This window comes from Lynx rufus, unplaced genomic scaffold (assembly GCF_022079265.1).
Source record: "Lynx rufus isolate CCGP_SWC_20201006 ecotype Redwood Valley unplaced genomic scaffold, mLynRuf1.p SCAF_1, whole genome shotgun sequence".
In the NCBI taxonomy this organism is placed as follows: Eukaryota; Metazoa; Chordata; class Mammalia; order Carnivora; family Felidae; genus Lynx; species Lynx rufus.
Window position 1 is genome coordinate 39,045,609 of NW_025814823.1, and position 17,638 is coordinate 39,063,246.

The following is a 17,638-nucleotide window of genomic DNA, read 5'->3' on the forward strand; positions in this document are numbered from 1 at the left end:
GGGCATATTAAAAGATAAAGTAATATTTCTAAATATATAATTTGAAAATCAATAAGAAAGCTACACTTTAAATGCCTGTGACTTATAAAAACAGTTCTACTTTTATTTTGGATTGAAACGAATATGTTATTTTTAAAATATAATTCTGCATATTGTAAAATATTTTATTTGTTTTTAAAGAGCATTGTGTGATTTGCAATTCTTTCCCTAGTTAATTTCTTGTCTTGTTTGTATTACTAGATACTTCATTTATTGGCACATCCTGTGTATGTGCCTACATGTATAAAGGTGGCATGATTTTTTGTTTGTTTGTTTTGTTTTTTTCACTTTAGGCTCTAGATTAATTGGAAAACCAAGTATATTTGAATTTAAGGGTCAGAGTTTTCTGGTGTCTCTCGTAACAGTTGCCAAGGGGATTCTTCTTACTACAGAAATTTCACATTCAATCACAGCAAACTCTGGGGACATTTGTCATGATCTTGACAGGTTAGATAAACGGTTAGTTAAAACCATGGGTGAAGGTCAATAAGGACAAGTGTGAAGTGGCTAAATTAAAAGCAAAATACCAGTTACAACTCTACTCATTATGGAAAGCCTAGCTAAGTTCAAATACAGCAGAATCACTAATGTCAGGTTATGGAAATACAAAAGTAAATTTTGACTCTACCGTAATAGGCAATTAAAATCAAAACTCTATTTTTATACAGGGTTATTTTCAGGACCTATTGTCATCATCCTATCATATTTATGGTAGATTGAATAGTATTAATAAATAAAATGAATTGAGGAAACAAAAACCAAAGTACAAAAGAAAATTGAAAGAGTACATGATAAGTGAGTACTATGAGTAAATTCAAGGTGAAGTGTTAGTTTCTTAATTCTGACTTACAAGTTTTAGGAGCAAGTAGAACATAATCATTCATTTTACAAATTTTAATATGTATTAATCACTTTTACTAAGAGCATGTAATAGTCTCTACATTCAGAAAGTATAAGCTACTGTGGGACACATTAATTCACCCATTAATTTAAAAAATATTGTGCTCTTTCAAAGTATTTCTATAGGGAAAATGGGAGACCAATTGTTAATAAATATACAAATAAATACATTTATTTTACATAACGATTACAACTTTGAAGACCATTTAAATATGGAGATATTATTTGCAGATGCTGGTGGGGTGGGAAGCACTGGGTATGGTTCTCAGAGAAGGTCTTTCTGAGGAGCGAGTGTTACTTCTGAGATCAAAATTATGAGAAATATCCAGATATTTGAACAACCGGAAGATAAGAGGTTCAGACAGAAAGTTTATCCACAGCAAAAAGGCTGTAAGACAAAGAAGAATTCGTGTTGAAAGTAGATGAAGGAGCAATGTGGAGGTAGCAGTGTGAAAGTTGCCCAGGACCACAAAGTGGGGTTCAGAAAAGTAGGCAAAAAAATTCAGTTAATCAAGAGTCATACAGACAGTAGGAAAGTGTTTAAATTTTATTCTCTGTCTGAAACACTGTTCAAAAGGCACACAGATCATAAAGGGAAATTGCTCTGAAAGGTCCTAGTTGTTTGGACCTACGTAGAAGGTTAGGTAAAATTTTCCTAATAAGAATACTTGAGTTGGTAATTTATGAGAAGCAGTCAATAACAAAGTGAGGTACAAAGTTTTTGTTTTCTGAAAAGGATAAACTAGTAAAAGTTTCAGGCTTTTTGGGCCAAGAAACAAAATTTAGGATGCTTCCACAACAAGGGAGATGACACATTTCCACAGATTTTTATTGGCAAAACCCAAAATATAACAATTGAGTAGACTTCTTTTGTAGTACAGGTCTACTAATGGGAACAATGGAGTTCTTTATTGGGGAGTAACATTTTACTTAAGTGGGATTCATAATTTATTTTGCCTGTTACCAAAATTGGTTGTAAATACTTGTATTACCTGTTAATACTCATCTATAATGAGATTTTACATACTTCATCTTTGAAATTTTTTTAAGACAGAGATACTAGCAAATATTGATATCGGTCCACAAGCGTATTATTTTAATTGAGCTTATGCAACACTTGGAAAGCATTTAAAGTATTCTATTAGGTTTTTCTCTTGGTATTTGCCTTTTAGCATATCATTATATTGCAGAATAATCACTCCCAAATGAAGGTTACGTGGAAGATTTTCAACTGTACAGTTAAATAGATTTTGAAATATGGAAATTTCCTTTAAAGTTAAATAAATTAAAAAAAAAAGCAATACTGGAACTATAGTTTGAACTCAACAGAAAATATATCTGCTCCAAATTTGTATAGCAATGGAAAATATGCTTCTTTGACTTGTAACAGCAGAAGTGTGTAAGCAACTTGACATTACTTAAATAATTCAAACTTTAGTTGTTGAAATAACATTACAGCAGTAGAAGTTTTGCATATAAGCACTTTCTTGCTTTGTAATTTTCAGATGAATTCATTTAGAAATGTTATCTGCAAAAATCAGCAGCAAGAGCTAATTTCAAAGCCATTCAATGTAGGGGTTGAGGTTGGTTCTTGTTCAAAATAATTTCATACTTGGCTGTTGGCTCAAATAACTACTACAATAAAACTTTATGGCTATTGAGTAAACCATTGTGTGGTAGGTCAGGGTATTCAGCTTCTATTTCTGACAAACATTCATGGAATTCACAACGGTCGTCCATACGAGTGAATGAAATGAAATAAGGATATACACCAATATATACGCAATGGCAGATGAATGCACTAGACCCATGTGGTATTCACAGATAATACCCTAAGATGTATTTTTTTCCTTCGCTAAGAGAGAACCTTAATTTTTTAAAAAGGCAACAATGTATCCAGCTTAAAAAAGAAAACATATCTCTCAGATTCTTTGCAGCTAAGAATAGCCAGGTGACACAGTTATGCCAATGAAATAGAAGTAAAACTCACTGGATAAGGTTTTTTTTTCTTTCCAGCTTTTTTTTTCAATATATGAAATTTATTGTCAAATTGGTTTCCATACAACACCCAGTGCTCATCCCAAAAGGTGCCCTCCTCAATGCCCATCACCAACCCTCCCCTCCTTCCCACCCCCATCAACCCTCAGTTTATTCTCAGTTTTTAAGAGTCCTTTCTTAAATATGACAAAATTGACGGGAATGTACCATTTTGAACTCTTTCAGTTCTGGAACACAGATGTAATGTTGAGATGGAGGAGTCTTGCTAAGACCATGAGGCAACAAACTGCAGACAAAGGAGGGCTGAAAATAATTTTATAAAGAGTCTCAGATTTTTCTAGTAAAAGGGCTTCTCTAAATATCTTGGCCTACTTTCACCCAAAGAAAAAAATGCCTAATTTATTTAGACCATGTTTCATTCAGAGGAGGATAGGGTGGAACTTTCCTCATGAGGAGGATAGGATAGAATTGACTAAAATTGACACATAGTCTGAATTCGGATTAACTTTCCTACCTATTGTTTCTGCCAACATCATTGTATTTTTGTATCACAAAATACAGCTTCTGATCAATTAATTCCATTTATAATGTAGGAATCAAAGCTATAGAATTATTTACAAGAAGAAAGACTGTAAGATTTTGTGATCTGTGTAATTATGAAGCCACTGGACTATCTATAGAGAAGAAAAGTTGTCTGTTGGAGACCCAATTACTGAAATATTTGCAAAGTGGAAGTTCCATAAAGTGTCACAATTCCAGGGGCACCTGGGTGGCTCAGTTGCTGAAACATCGACTTTGTCTCAGTTCATGATCTCACAGTTCAAGCCCGGCGTCAGGCTCCGTGCTGACAGCTGGGAACTTGGAGCCTGCTTAGGATTCTGTGTCTCCCTCTCTCTCTGCCCCTCCCCCATTCACACTCGGTCTCTCTCTGTCTCTCAAAAATAAATAAATGTCTGGGGCGCCTGGGTGGCGCAGTCGGTTCAGCGTCCGACTTCAGCCAGGTCACGATCTTGCGGTCCGTGAGTTGGAGCCCCGCGTCAGGCTCTGGGCTGATGGCTCGGAGCCTGGAGCCTGTTTCCGATTCTGTGTCTCCCTCTCTCTCTGCCCCTCCTCCGTTCATGCTCTGTCTCTCTCTGTCCCAAAAATAAATAAAAAAAACGTTGAAAAAAAAATTAAAAAAAAATAAATAAATGTTAGAAAAAAAATTTTTTAAGTGCCAGAGTTCCAGATAGATGATCGTTGGAGTGATGAACGCTGGTGTGTATTGCCTGTTTTAATGTCACCAGCTTTGCTGTGATATTGTACCATAATTTTGCAAGATGTATCATTGGGGGAAATTGGGTTAAGGGGACATGAGAAATCTGTATGTTATTTCTTAAAACTGAATGTGACTCTACAATGATCTCAAAGTTTAATTTTAAAAGGAGGTTTTGAAAAATACTTCTTTAGTGATAATGGGTTTGTCAGAGGCCGGCATACTGGGGTAGATTTGCATGGGTCTTTGACTTTCTGTGATACCATAGTACTTGGCCAAGGAAAAGCTTCAAAAACTTTATTTTCACCTTAGTAACAAAAAGAGCAATTTTTATCTTCTCAGACATCAGTTTTCAAAGAATAATGCCTTCCTGATTGAATATTTACTTTTTTCTATTCCAATGTGAATGTTATATATTTATATATGTCCCCCTTTTTATGTGTATATAGATGTGCTTATCGAACTGTATTATATTTTAAAACATAATTATCTGATTTGAAGAATCGTAAATCATATAATGCAAAATTTACTTAATCTCAGATGTTATAATGTATGCATGTAAATATTAGGAATCATTTACAATATTATTTAACTAATTTCATCTTGATATGCAGAAAACAGATCCTACCTTAAAAAAAATTTTTTTTAGGGGCGCCTGAGTGGCGCAGTCGGTTAAGCGTCCGACTTCAGCCAGGTCACGATCTCGTGGTCCGTGAGTTCGAGCCCCGCGTCAGGCTCTGGGCTGATGGCTCAGAGCCTGGAGCCTGTTTCCGATTCTGTGTCTCCCTCTCTCTCTCTGCCCCTCCCCCGTTCATGCTCTGTCTCTCTCTGTCCCAAAAATAAATAAACGTTGAAAAAAAAAAAAGTTTAAAAAAAATTTTTTTAAATTAATTTATTTATTTTGAAAGAGAAAGAGTCCATGAGAGGGGCAGAGAGAGGGGGAGAGAAAGAATCCCAAGCAGACTATACACTGTCAGCCCAGAGCCCCACATGGGGCTCAAACTCAGGAACCATGACATCATAACAGGAGCCAAAACCAAGAGTTGGCAGCATAACTGACTGAGCCACTGAGGCACCCCTCAGACCCTACTTTTTAATACTTGATCTCATTGAATTTTGGTTTTCACAGTAACTTTAATGGTCAGGCCCACCCTAAAAAATATCATATATTTAGACTTTTTCACTATTAATTTTAGGAATTAATGGAACTAAATTAAATTTAGGAATTATATGAACTATTTTACCAAATCTATAGCCATACTTAATTTATTAGGACATATGTGCTCCCTTATTCAATTAAATTTATCAGATTTATAGGGTGTGAAGAATTATTTATTGTTCTGGTGTCAAATGTCGAAGGGTAGATTATGTCACCTTTTCATAAAAAGACTTTGTTAAAACATTAATGATTATAACATTTTATGAAATATACTCATATTTGTTTATTGTATAACCTAGCATGTGAAGGCTTTGCAGAAAACTCAGGGAGCCTGGGTGGCTCAGTCAGTTAAGCATCAGCCTTTGGCTCAGCTCATGATCTCGAGGTTTGTGAGTTCTAGCCCTCCATTGGGCTCCACAGCTCAGAGCCTGGAGCCTGCTTCGGATTCTGTGTCTCCCTCTCTCTCTGCCCCTCCCCTGCTTGCGCTCTTCCTCTCTGTCTCAAAAATAAACATAAAAAATAAAGAAAAATATAATTGCTCTTGTAATGCTTATCAGATAGCAATATCACAGATTGTGATTTGGATTCTGATTTATTTATCCTTTAGATCTGCTTACAATGTACTTACAAAGTTTCACTAAAATTGATGAAATTGAGCAAATACTTTGCTCACTGGTTTGTTGTCTCATGGAAGTTTTTCTTTCTACCCTCTTTGATTTTTTGCCATTACCAGTCAGGAGAAGAAATGTTGATATAACAGATGAAGGTCAAGAATATAGAGTAGCCTATCTACTCATCTGCATCTATCTAGTTTTTTTTTTTTTTTTCAACGTTTATTTATTTTTGGGACAGAGAGAGACAGAGCATGAACGGGGGAGGGGCAGAGAGAGAGGGAGACACAGAATCGGAAACAGGCTCCAGGCTCTGAGCCATCAGCCCAGAGCCTGAACATCTATCTAGTTTTATGACTGCTTGATTTTTTTTTTTTTTTGCTAGCATCTGGAATGTTAAGCACTTGAACTATTTCTTGCTAGAATATCATACCTTCCTTCATCACGTAGAGATGGAAAATCTAAGGCAAATATTGTTCTGGTCCAGATGAACATATAAATCTATTTTCTTTTTCCAGACTTACACTTTTCTTTGGTTTTATTTTTCTTCAACATGAAATCTTAATATTTTGAGGCAGAGATTCAGTTACAGGCCTAAAAGGATATTATTACAAAAATAAGCGTATTCTAGATCATATACCTTCATACTCAAGCAAGAGAAGTCTTGACATCACATTGCCAATGAACCGGAAAATACTAAGTTTGTCTATGTATCTCTTTCATTCGTCTGTGATCACCTATCATAGTTTCTAAGGAATAGCTGTCCCAGTGCCTATTCCAGAATAGTAAAATCACTTAGTTACAGTCATATACACATGAAATATGAAAATAATAATATAGGAAAAATGGACATACTGTCAAAGAATAAGGCAAACTCTGCTACACAGAACGTTGAGTCTAATACAAATCCAAGAAAGATAGATCATATTGAAGGAGAAAATTGCTGTGTTGCTCACTGAGGGGGAATGATCAGGAGTTTTAAGGTGGAGTTTGTGATGGTTATGCTCTTTATGGATTTAAAGTTGACTTCTGCATTGACCAAAGTGAATCCATAGATTTGCACATGGGAGATTAAAACTATTTGTTTTACTTGTTTACTGAACAGGGATACTTGTATATAAGCTTCAGCTAGTGAGAGAATGAGTTGTAATGAAAACCAGCAGTCAGGTTTCATATCTCTTACGCAAATGCAGTAAGGGAAAAACATTCCTTTTAAAATAGATGTCAGTTACTTCACTGGATATAATCTGTCAAACAAGCACATTTCTGAATACATGTTCAAATTTAGATCAGACATTGACCTCCATAATTATTCAGATATTTTAAAGCTGTAATTCCAAATAGTTCCAAATACTCCAAGGAATATTTTATTTTAGCATCATGAAGTCCCTCCAGTATTAATGACCATACCAACATCTTGTGTTTCAAACTGCAATATACAGATATGGATTAAAAGTAATTTATTAAGATACGTAATCCCCATATAAATTAGGTATTTCTTCTAACTTCATATATTTCCTCTTATATTCAATAAAATTGCCATGATAGAATATTATGTTTAGAAATGCAACAACATCCACATAGTCATTAAAATTATTTTATTGAAACCATCTTAAGCAATTCCGAAACAACAGCTAATTGTCTATGTAATTAATGTCCTTAATGAATCTACTTAGTCTTTAATTTCCAATAATGAATAACAAATTTTCAAACATTTGCTCATAATGAAAGTTATTCCCTTGAGTTTATGGCTTCATGATGAAGGTAGCTAAATCTTTTTAATTCATCCTCTGAGGAAAATAAGTAGTAAATCTCTGGGGAGACTCACCTGCTAATATGAATTACTTGTATTGACACAATTCCATTTCTTGGCACTATTGTTCTGTAAATTCTCCTTTGTGATTTTTATTATCATGAAAAAGTATTCATTGTAAGTCAATAGCCATGCTGAAAACTAAGCTAAATAGAAGGTCAATAAATACCTAAATTTGATGCAATGTTAAATGTCACTTATTTTATGCTGGTGAATATACTATATCATGTATTTATTTTGCTTTTATTTTTACAAGATGCAATTTTCCCATTCAGGCTAGATAATTTTAAAAACTTCTGTTCAGGGGCGCCTGGGTGGCACAGTCGGTTAAGCGTCCGACTTCAGCCAGATCACGATCTCGCGGTCCATGAGTTCGAGCCCCGCATCAGGCTCTGGGCTGATGGCTCAGAGCCTGGAGCCTGTTTCCGATTCTGTGTCTCCCTCTCTCTCTGCCCCTCCCCCGTTCATGCTCTGTCTCTCTCTGTCCCAAAAATAGATAAACGTTGAAAAAAAAAACAAAACAAAACTTCTGTTCAACTACAGAAACTATGTTTGAATTATAGTTCTTGATAGTATGAAGAAACAAGGGGCTTGTATCCCTAACATGCATACTGTAGTGCAGAACATGCTATATTTTCTCACTTCAAAAATCAAACAGTTAATAAAGCAGTAATCTTCTTGAAATAACCAATAATTCCATTCATGCATTTGAAAAGTCTGGAAGTTGTAATACCAAACTACTTATTGCAGGTCAATTAGTTCAACAATCCATATGAAAATTTTGAGTAATACTTAAAAAAATCTGAGACTTGGCAAAATGGGATGTATGTGCTCTATAAGTTGTTTACATAAAATTACTTTCCAGGTTTCTTATTTGCAAACTATAGATAGACTATTTCCTACAGTTCTCTTGGTGAGATTGTGCCGACAGACAGAAGAGCTCGTTCCATAGCGGCCAGTTAGACTAGAGAACGTTAGAGAATCAGAGTCTAGGTAGGAAGTCAAAACTAACAACCTTGAGTTTATTGCTTTATGAGTCTATAGGAGATGATATAAATAGTAATTGAAAGCATATGGGTATATACATTAGTAGATAAATTGATGGATTTCTTTCAAAATAATTTAACTATTTTCAATGTGATTAACCAATTGAGAAAAAAAATATTTTTACGTATAAGTTGTATAATCAAAGTAATTTATAACTTCAAGCCAACCTAATAGATTTTAAGATACTAAGGGTGTTAAATTTTTTGTTCATTCAGAAGTGTTTTAGAGAAAAAGCCTTACAGTCTTAGACTAGGAGATCTGAAAAAGATTTGACTCCTACCCATGGAAGGCTCATTGGATATTTAGAGTAACGTGGCACCATTGAAGTCAGTATCATAAAAGTTTCTAACATGTACACAGAGATGATTAACTGCAGGACTGAGCCAGAAAGTAACTAAATTCTGTGGACTGAGATTGCCACTTAGATGTGATCATAATAGACTTTGTTTAAGACATCTAATGAGCAAAGAAACCAGTTTCCAGAGGAATAAAGATTAAATGTTGGCACGTAGAAATAGACAAGCAGCTAGGGAGAGAAATGAGATGGAGAGAAAGAAAGAAAAGTTTGACAGTGACTTTACAGCTCAGAATGGACTATTACCTTCTATCTCCAAGGGATCCCTCTTTATTCTTTTATATAAATCCACATATTTATTTCCATATTAATGATTATATGTCTGTGTCTTTGTAAACTAATAATTCCTTTTTAAAAGAATTTTCCTGGGGCACCTGGGTGGCTCAGTTGGTTGAGTGTCCCAACTTCAGCTCAGGTCATGATCTTGAGGTTCGTGAGTTCAAACTCCAGATTGGGCTCGCTGGTGTCAGTGTGGAGCCTGCTTGGGTTTCTCTGCCCTTCCCTGACTTGTGCTCTTTCAAAGAAAAACATTAAACAAAACAAAACAAAAATAATTTTCCTATGAATATTAGATACATTATTGGGTTTTGCTCTGCATTTCTCACTTCTATCAGTCTCTCGTCCTTTCTCTCTCTCTCTGAAATTACCAAATACTATCTAGATTTATTGAGCAGTACCAAGGTTTTACCTTGTTAACATAGTTAAAAATCAGAGTTCTATATTCTCGTTTGCATGGTGTAATAAATAAAAGTAGATATGAATTCCAATATTGAATATCATTTAACTTACCTTTTTTAATAGTTTACAATTTTGATATTTAGAATTTGTTTAGAATTGGGGACACGGGGGGCGCCTGGGTGGCGCAGTCGGTTAAGCGTCCGACTTCAGCCAGGTCACGATCTCGCGGTCCGTGAGTTCGAGCCCCGCGTCAGGCTCTGGGCTGATGGCTCAGAGCCTGGAGCCTGTTTCCGATTCTGTGTCTCCCTCTCTCTCTGCCCCTCCCCCGTTCATGCTCTGTCTCTCTCTGTCCCAAAAATAAATAAACGTTGAATTGGGGACACGGATGTGAGAAGGATCCTTTCAAAATCTATTTCTACTTTTATTTATTAGTAATTACTGGGATTTGAATTTATTCAAAAGTATAAAATATGATATAGATTTCACATGAACAAATTAAAAGATACGGCCAACTTTACCATGTTTTTTAATGCTGCTTGAAAATTTGAAAGTGAAACAAATGGTGAAATACATATTTACAAATGTGGATATCATGTATGTGAATATTTCACTTTGGACTCTGGATATTGGTTCCATTAAACTTTTATTGTGGTCAAACCAAAGTTACAATCTGAGAAAGACTACTGGGTGTGTAGAGAGTTTGTCTGGAAGAATCTGTAGAGTCCACATGCTATCATTTTATTCATAGTCTTTGCTTTTGGAAATAAAAAGCCTTAACTTCAGTTTCTAATGTGCTATAGAATTCCCATGAGAACATTACAAAAAATAAATTAACCTTTGCTAATTTTCTTTTTTTCCATCATAAGTTGGATAGCATGCACACAGGAAGAAACTGATTCCAAACAAAACACTTAGACTATCTCTATAGAGTTTTTAGAAACCTTTTTTAACAATTGGAACTAAAATTAATGAAGAACTTTCTCTTTCTTTCTAAGAAGATTCTGTCCTTCCTAAGTTGGTAATTTTTATTCAGATGATATTGCATTTTGATTTTTTTCTACTTTCCCCAAAATGGAGATTGATTTTTGTTTGGCTGAAAAAATAGCATATGATTCTAAAGTATAACCTTAACTTGTTATTTTGATATGAAAAATACCTTATGTTGCATAAGAGCTATTTTTGTTGTTCCATCTATTCAGAGAAAATTTTCGTTAGTAGTAAAAATAGCTCAGGATAAACCAAGTACAAAACGTAGTTTTTTTTCCCCCTAAAATTTAAAGTCCTTATTAAGAAGGAAAAAAAAAAAGACAAAAGGTTGTTATTGAAATCTTAGGTACATACTTATGTTTATACTAATGTCCTTTAATTACAAGGTGCCTCAAATTATACAAAAAGACATTTATTTTCAAAGGACATGATAAGGTAAAAGAAGGAAAAGAACATCTTAGATTTATTTAGCATAGTCACAGCATTCATTTCATTCATTTATTCCCATTCATCCAGTCATTCAGTCAAATTTTCATTGAATAACTATCATGTTTCAGGAAATGTGGTAAATGCTGGAGATATAGTACCATGAAATAACCAGCCCTCATAAACAGACCAGACTTTCAAGTTAGTACTTGATTGAGGATTCTGAAAACAAGAAGAGGATAAGGGGGAACAAGTATCTTACTGTCCTATGTATTCATTGGCAGGCATGGGGGCTACATAACTTTTCACTGATGATGCCTCTGTGATGACAACAAAAACATGCCAAGACTAAGCTAAGGACATTTGTGCTATAGACAGAAGTAGGAATGCTGGGTCCTAGATGACAAAAAAGGATGTTTTGGGGAATTATGTACTTACTGCAAAAATACAAGACATGTTTTTTAAAATATTCAGTTTTATACAATAGAAATTCAAGAGTCAAGAGTTAAAAAGTAAGACCTATAACACTAGAAACTACTGATAATGTTATTTAGAAACATTCAAACACACGTTAAACCGCATTTAAAACACCATCAAAACTATGTTTTTAAAGAGTTTTATCAGTGATGGATTTCAAATTCAGATATAGATAATGCTACATAAGATAAATATTTCAAAGGCCATATTTTATTTCCCTCCCGTCCCCTCCACTGCCCTCCCTTCCTCTCCCCTCGCCTCCTCCTTCTTGCCTCCCCTCCCCTTCCATTCCCATCCTATCCTATTGTAATTTTGAGAGCTCAGCTAATCTTTCCATGCCATCACAATAGACATACAGCTTGATTCTGAAACAGTAGTCAGACATTACTTCAGTAGTCATGGATGCTAGAATTTTATGAATAATGAAAACAAATCTGACTTTTATAATCTTAGGATATCTTAATGGATTTTGGTATCTTGCATTAACTTTTGAGTAGGATGTGTCAGGTTTCAATATCAGATAAAAAGAATACTGTTTGATAAATGCTATGAAAAAAGTTCCCCTTTCTTTTTCAAGTAATTGTTTAATTTCCTTCCAAGGTTTCATAGCTTCACCATGACAATCCACAGCCAAAAATAAATAAGTGGCCAGGGCATCACCAAAAAACAGTATAAAAATGAGCTTGTCTATTGGGACATGATTAAAGTTTCAACAAGGGTATCTTATTTTGTTGAAAGTCATTGACATTTAGTGACATGTGACATAATGATATGCTCCCAAATAGTGTAAAAGTTGCCAGATAAGTCTGGGTAATTGTAACATCTTGTAGCCATGATATATGCTCTACTCCAAGTCTATTATAATTGGGAAATACTATCAAGAAGGAGGTAAGCTTTGCACAGTGGCAGTAGCGTAGCCAAAGTGGTTTATCCAAGGTGAGATTATTGCTAAAAGAAAGAGGTAATATATTGTGAACTGTGTGCACTGAGATCTAATTCTTAATTTTGAGGAATTGAATTCACATTACCATTATGAAATTTTGATAATTAAACAAAGTAATTTACTTATAAGTAAACTGCAAATGAAATAAATTGAATGCCAGCATTAAAACTGTATCAAATATTATTAAATGTACAGTTGGGAGAATATTTGTATTTAAAATAACCACATAAATTTTGTTCACAATTTTATATTTTGTAGTATAACTCATTACATTTGTTTTGGAATTCAGTAGTTTGACTCACATTTATGTGTGCTTCATTATTTTAAGAGGCAATTCTTGAAACATTTTTATGGAAATCAAGTTTTATATACTAAATAATATTAAAACAATTATATATTAGGATAAAACAGCATATGTTATTTTTCTTTTACAAAGCAACATATTCTTTCATTTCAGTATCAAAAATCCCTGAGAATAGAGTGAAATAGCATTCTTTAAAAAGTAGAATATAACCCCTTAGTGTTGAGTGGAATCTAAGTATTTTAGATTAGATTTACAACTGTAAGAATGTTTTTTCTTATATATCATCCATTTCTGTAAATTAACAGGCTTTCTTAATTTAGAAATTATGACATCCTTTTAATTGTGTTTTGTTATACAATACTTCTACAAATTCAATGCAATATAGAATGAGTGGAAATTAATATGGATAAAAATACATCTTAGTTACAGATTCTGCCAATGATAGCTTAGAGGGTCAAATACTGATAAAAGACATATATTACTAAAAAAAAAAAAAAAACAACTGCTTTATCCAATCTGCCTGAACTAATATTCATATGGTCTTCATTTCTCTCAAAGGGTTATTAACATTTTAAATGATTGTAGATTTAATTTTAACAGGAGAGCAGTGTGTAATTAAAATTTAAAATGCATTATTAATTCTAATTAGGTTTGTGGTGATCTTTATTTTATAGACGATAATGCCATTTTAAAAGACACTGCTTCCAAATATAAATAAAGCAAGCGTTTCAGACATATTGTAAAGTCAAATCCCTATCTGTATCATCTGTCTTCAAGGAAGAGGAGATATGTTTTAAACACAAAGCACTGCAGATAAAGTAGGAGTGTGATACTAACTCATTTGTAATCAGAAGACTAGACCAAATATTAACTTAGAAAAAGAGATTGACTCTTCCGAAGCAAAACTTTTTTTTAAAGGTCAAGTAGAGTGGTCACTTTCATGAGAGCTCTTTCTCTCTCTTTTTTTAAATTTTTATTTTTTAAAAACATTTATTTTTGAGAGAGGGAGACAGAGCACCAGCGGGAAAGGGGTAGAGAGCAAGGGAGAAACAGTAGCCAAAGCAGGTTCTAGGCTCTGAGCTGTCAGCACAGAGCCCAATGCAAGCCTTGAACCCATGAACCATGACACCGTGACCTGGTTTGCTTAAAAGCAAACTTTTAATAAAAACTAGAACATACATATTTAGTTTTGCCCTAAAGGCACTATTGCCCACATCTCATTTATATTAAGTGATTACTAAAAATTGCATATAATATGCATAAATAAGCAATTTCATACACCATTAATATATCCTTATGCAAAATATTATGATTTTATACATTTATTATTTTAAAATGAGTACTTTTTAGACACTTTGAGATTTTATTACCAGAGATTAAAATGCTTTATTCTTTCTGGATTTACACAAAAATCATAAATATCATTATCAGTTCACATGATCCATAATTTATAATCCGTCTGTACTTTAAACTCTCAAAATTTCTTGTTTATTTGAAGATTGTTATTTAATTAAAGAAAATCTTCATTGTATTCTTTTAGAGACCATATTGGTAAACATTCTGAAATTTTTCACTATGAAAGAATTTTCCTTGGTTATCATATCATCCACTACATTAAGTAATATTTGGTGTGTTTTTTTTTCCTCAAGCATAGGAAAATATATTGATTTATTCACATAAAGATAGTTATCCTGCATCTCATCTAATTTTCATGTGAGCATAATTCCATTTTTGAGCCAGTGTCTACATTAAATGCAGGACTTAAAACATCAGAAGAAAACACTCATGCCCAATACTTCTCAGTTCTTAGTGTGAATTAAAAATAATTATGTAGGGGCGCCTGGGTGGCGCAGTCGGTTAAGCGTCCGACTTCAGCCAGGTCACGATCTCGCGGTCCGTGAGTTCGAGCCCCGCGTCGGGCTCTGGGCTGATGGCTCAGAGCCTGGAGCCTGTTTCCGATTCTGTCTCCCTCTCTCTCTGCCCCTCCCCCGTTCATGCTCTGTCTCTCTCTGTCCCCAAAATAAATAAACGTTGAAAAAAAATTAAAAAAAAAAAAATAAAAAAATAAAAATAAAAATAATTATGTAGACAGCAAACTACTCTTACTCTTTTTTTTGGAGGGGGGTGTTAAGAAACAAAACAGGTAAACATAAGGGAAGGGGAAAAAAAAAAGGAAAGCAAAACCGTAAGAGACTCTTATAGAAAACAAACTGAGGGTTGCTGGAGGGGGAGGTGGGCAGGGAATGGGCTAAATGGGTGATGGGCATTAAGGAGGGCTCTTGTGATGAGTGCTAGGTGTTTTATGTAAGTGATGAATCACTAAATTCTACTCCTGAAATCAATATTACACTATATATTAACCAACTAGAATTTAAATAAAAATTTGAAAACAAGATACATTCTGAGTACTCATGTATGATGCAATGTGAAACATAAATCTGTTACTAATAAAAGGGACTGAATGATCATTTTCTCATAAAAAAATACTTTTAAATTGGAAAATGCACTTGTTTTGGAAAATGTTACTGATTCTTTCCATCAAACTTGATGTGGCTTCCTTCCTCACTTTGCTCAGTTCTGTTTTCAAATACTTCTATTTCAGTGAGAACTTTTCTCTCCCTTGCACATAAAATATCCTTGTCCCATCACTTAACACTTCCTTAATACACTTCATCTTTAATTCTTAGAAATTTTAATTGTCTCACAATTCCTTCCATACTTATTTGTTCCTAGGAACTTTTTCTCTTACTGATAGGAATGTAAACTCCGTAAAATAAAGACTATGTGCCTAGTCTGCATCTCTCTCCCTACTTAAATGATTAGTTGGCACATAGCAAACAATCAGCTCACATATGTGAATGCATAAATAGTTGAAGTGAATGTAGATGAATGTAAGCACTTTCTCATAAAATTTTAATCCAATGACAGTAGTTTCAGTAATCCTTTGCATTTTAGCATCTTTAGTATAATTTTCCCAGGAGAAATTGACAAGCTGAATGTTAGGCACGTTTAATATGACCTTCAAGAGTAACATCTGATTGGCAATATCTACTATCATTTGGATGTATGAGTATGAATAAAAGGAATGGCGTCTATGCCAGTGAGACTGATTTGGAAATTACTATACTAGAAAGGTTAATTGAAACTAAAGGAGTTGAGGGGCACCTGGGTGGCTCAGTCGGCTAAGCATCTAACTCTTGATTTTAGCTCAGGTCACGATCTGATGGCTGGTGGTATCCAGCCTTATGTCAAACTCTGTGTTGACAACATGGGGATTATTTCTCTCTCTCTCCCTCTCTTTCTGCCCACCCCCTCAAAATAAATAAAAACAAAAAACAAAAGAAACTAAAGGAATTGGTATGACTGCCAGGGAGATTATATAAAATAAGAAGAAAGAATATAGACAATGTTAAAGAACACCAATATGTGTGTTGTTGACAGAAGAGAGGAGAATGAGGGGTTGATTCATCCTGTCCATGGAATTTTCTGCAGGATGGGAGCTCCCCACACTTTCTGCTGCCAGGAGCCAAAAGGTAGCCACCATGCCATTCTTGTTCCTCTGCTATCAAATCCAGAGACTTAAATGCTTCTTCTGCCAATGAGAAGAAATAACGAAGTTGAAAAACTATTAGGGGTTATTATTATGTAAATCAAAGAGGGAGACTTTTTCAGGAAGAAAGGGTGATCAAATATTGTGGAGAAATGGCAAAGTCAGAAAATTGTTTCTTGATTGTTAAAATACTAATTGGTTAAAATTAGGACAGGGGCCATTTTTCGTTTATGTCATTTTTTTCCCAAGTTGGTCCTGTTGGTGTGAGTGTATGTTATGTATCTCTTTCATGCATGTTCTCTTTAAATCATTTCTCTTACCAATGAGCTGGCTGATACCAGTTCTGGTGAAAACAAACCCAAAATCCATGATCCTCCTGTGCCCTCCTTTTTATAATAATTTCAGTTATTTTGCCTTTTCTGGGTTTAGACATTTACAGAAATTCTGAAGGGCTAGAGGAAAAGTTACGTTAAGTAGAAGGAAGAGTATATCTATTTTGCTAGATTTAATTGTACCTTGAACTTGCTAAATTCTTCCCTCCTTTTATTTCACTTACCAGCCCTCATAAGACTTTCTCCTGTGCAGACACTAAGGTCCACTTTCCTTTTGCCCTGGGAGTACAATCCTGTTCCTAAATTCCAACTGCTTCACTATTGCATACAGTGAGCAGACCAGCCTGTTTCTTTTCCCATTCTCCCTCATTCAATTCTGTTAAACAAAGAGTTTATTTTCATGTTAGGTATTGTCTAATGTTATGTGGGTTTTTTGTTTGTTTGTTTGTTTAGTTCAAATTCATCTGAATCATGAGAGACCTGATGTGGGTCCAACAGAGAAGACTGAGTTCACAGCATACTACCTGGAAACAGTATTAAAATAATTTCAATATTTAAGAAAAATATGAATTTATTTTATAGCAGACTTCTCTCTCCTCATTCTGTAAATGAAAAATGTACTGTCATTTGGCTTCATCATTTTCCTCCCTCTCCTTTCCCTCCTCTCCTCACCATGAATGCTTCCCTTTATTATATACACTTGTGCTTAAATATTCCTAGGACAAAGAAATCTTTCTAAAATAACAAAAAGAAAATATGTTTGG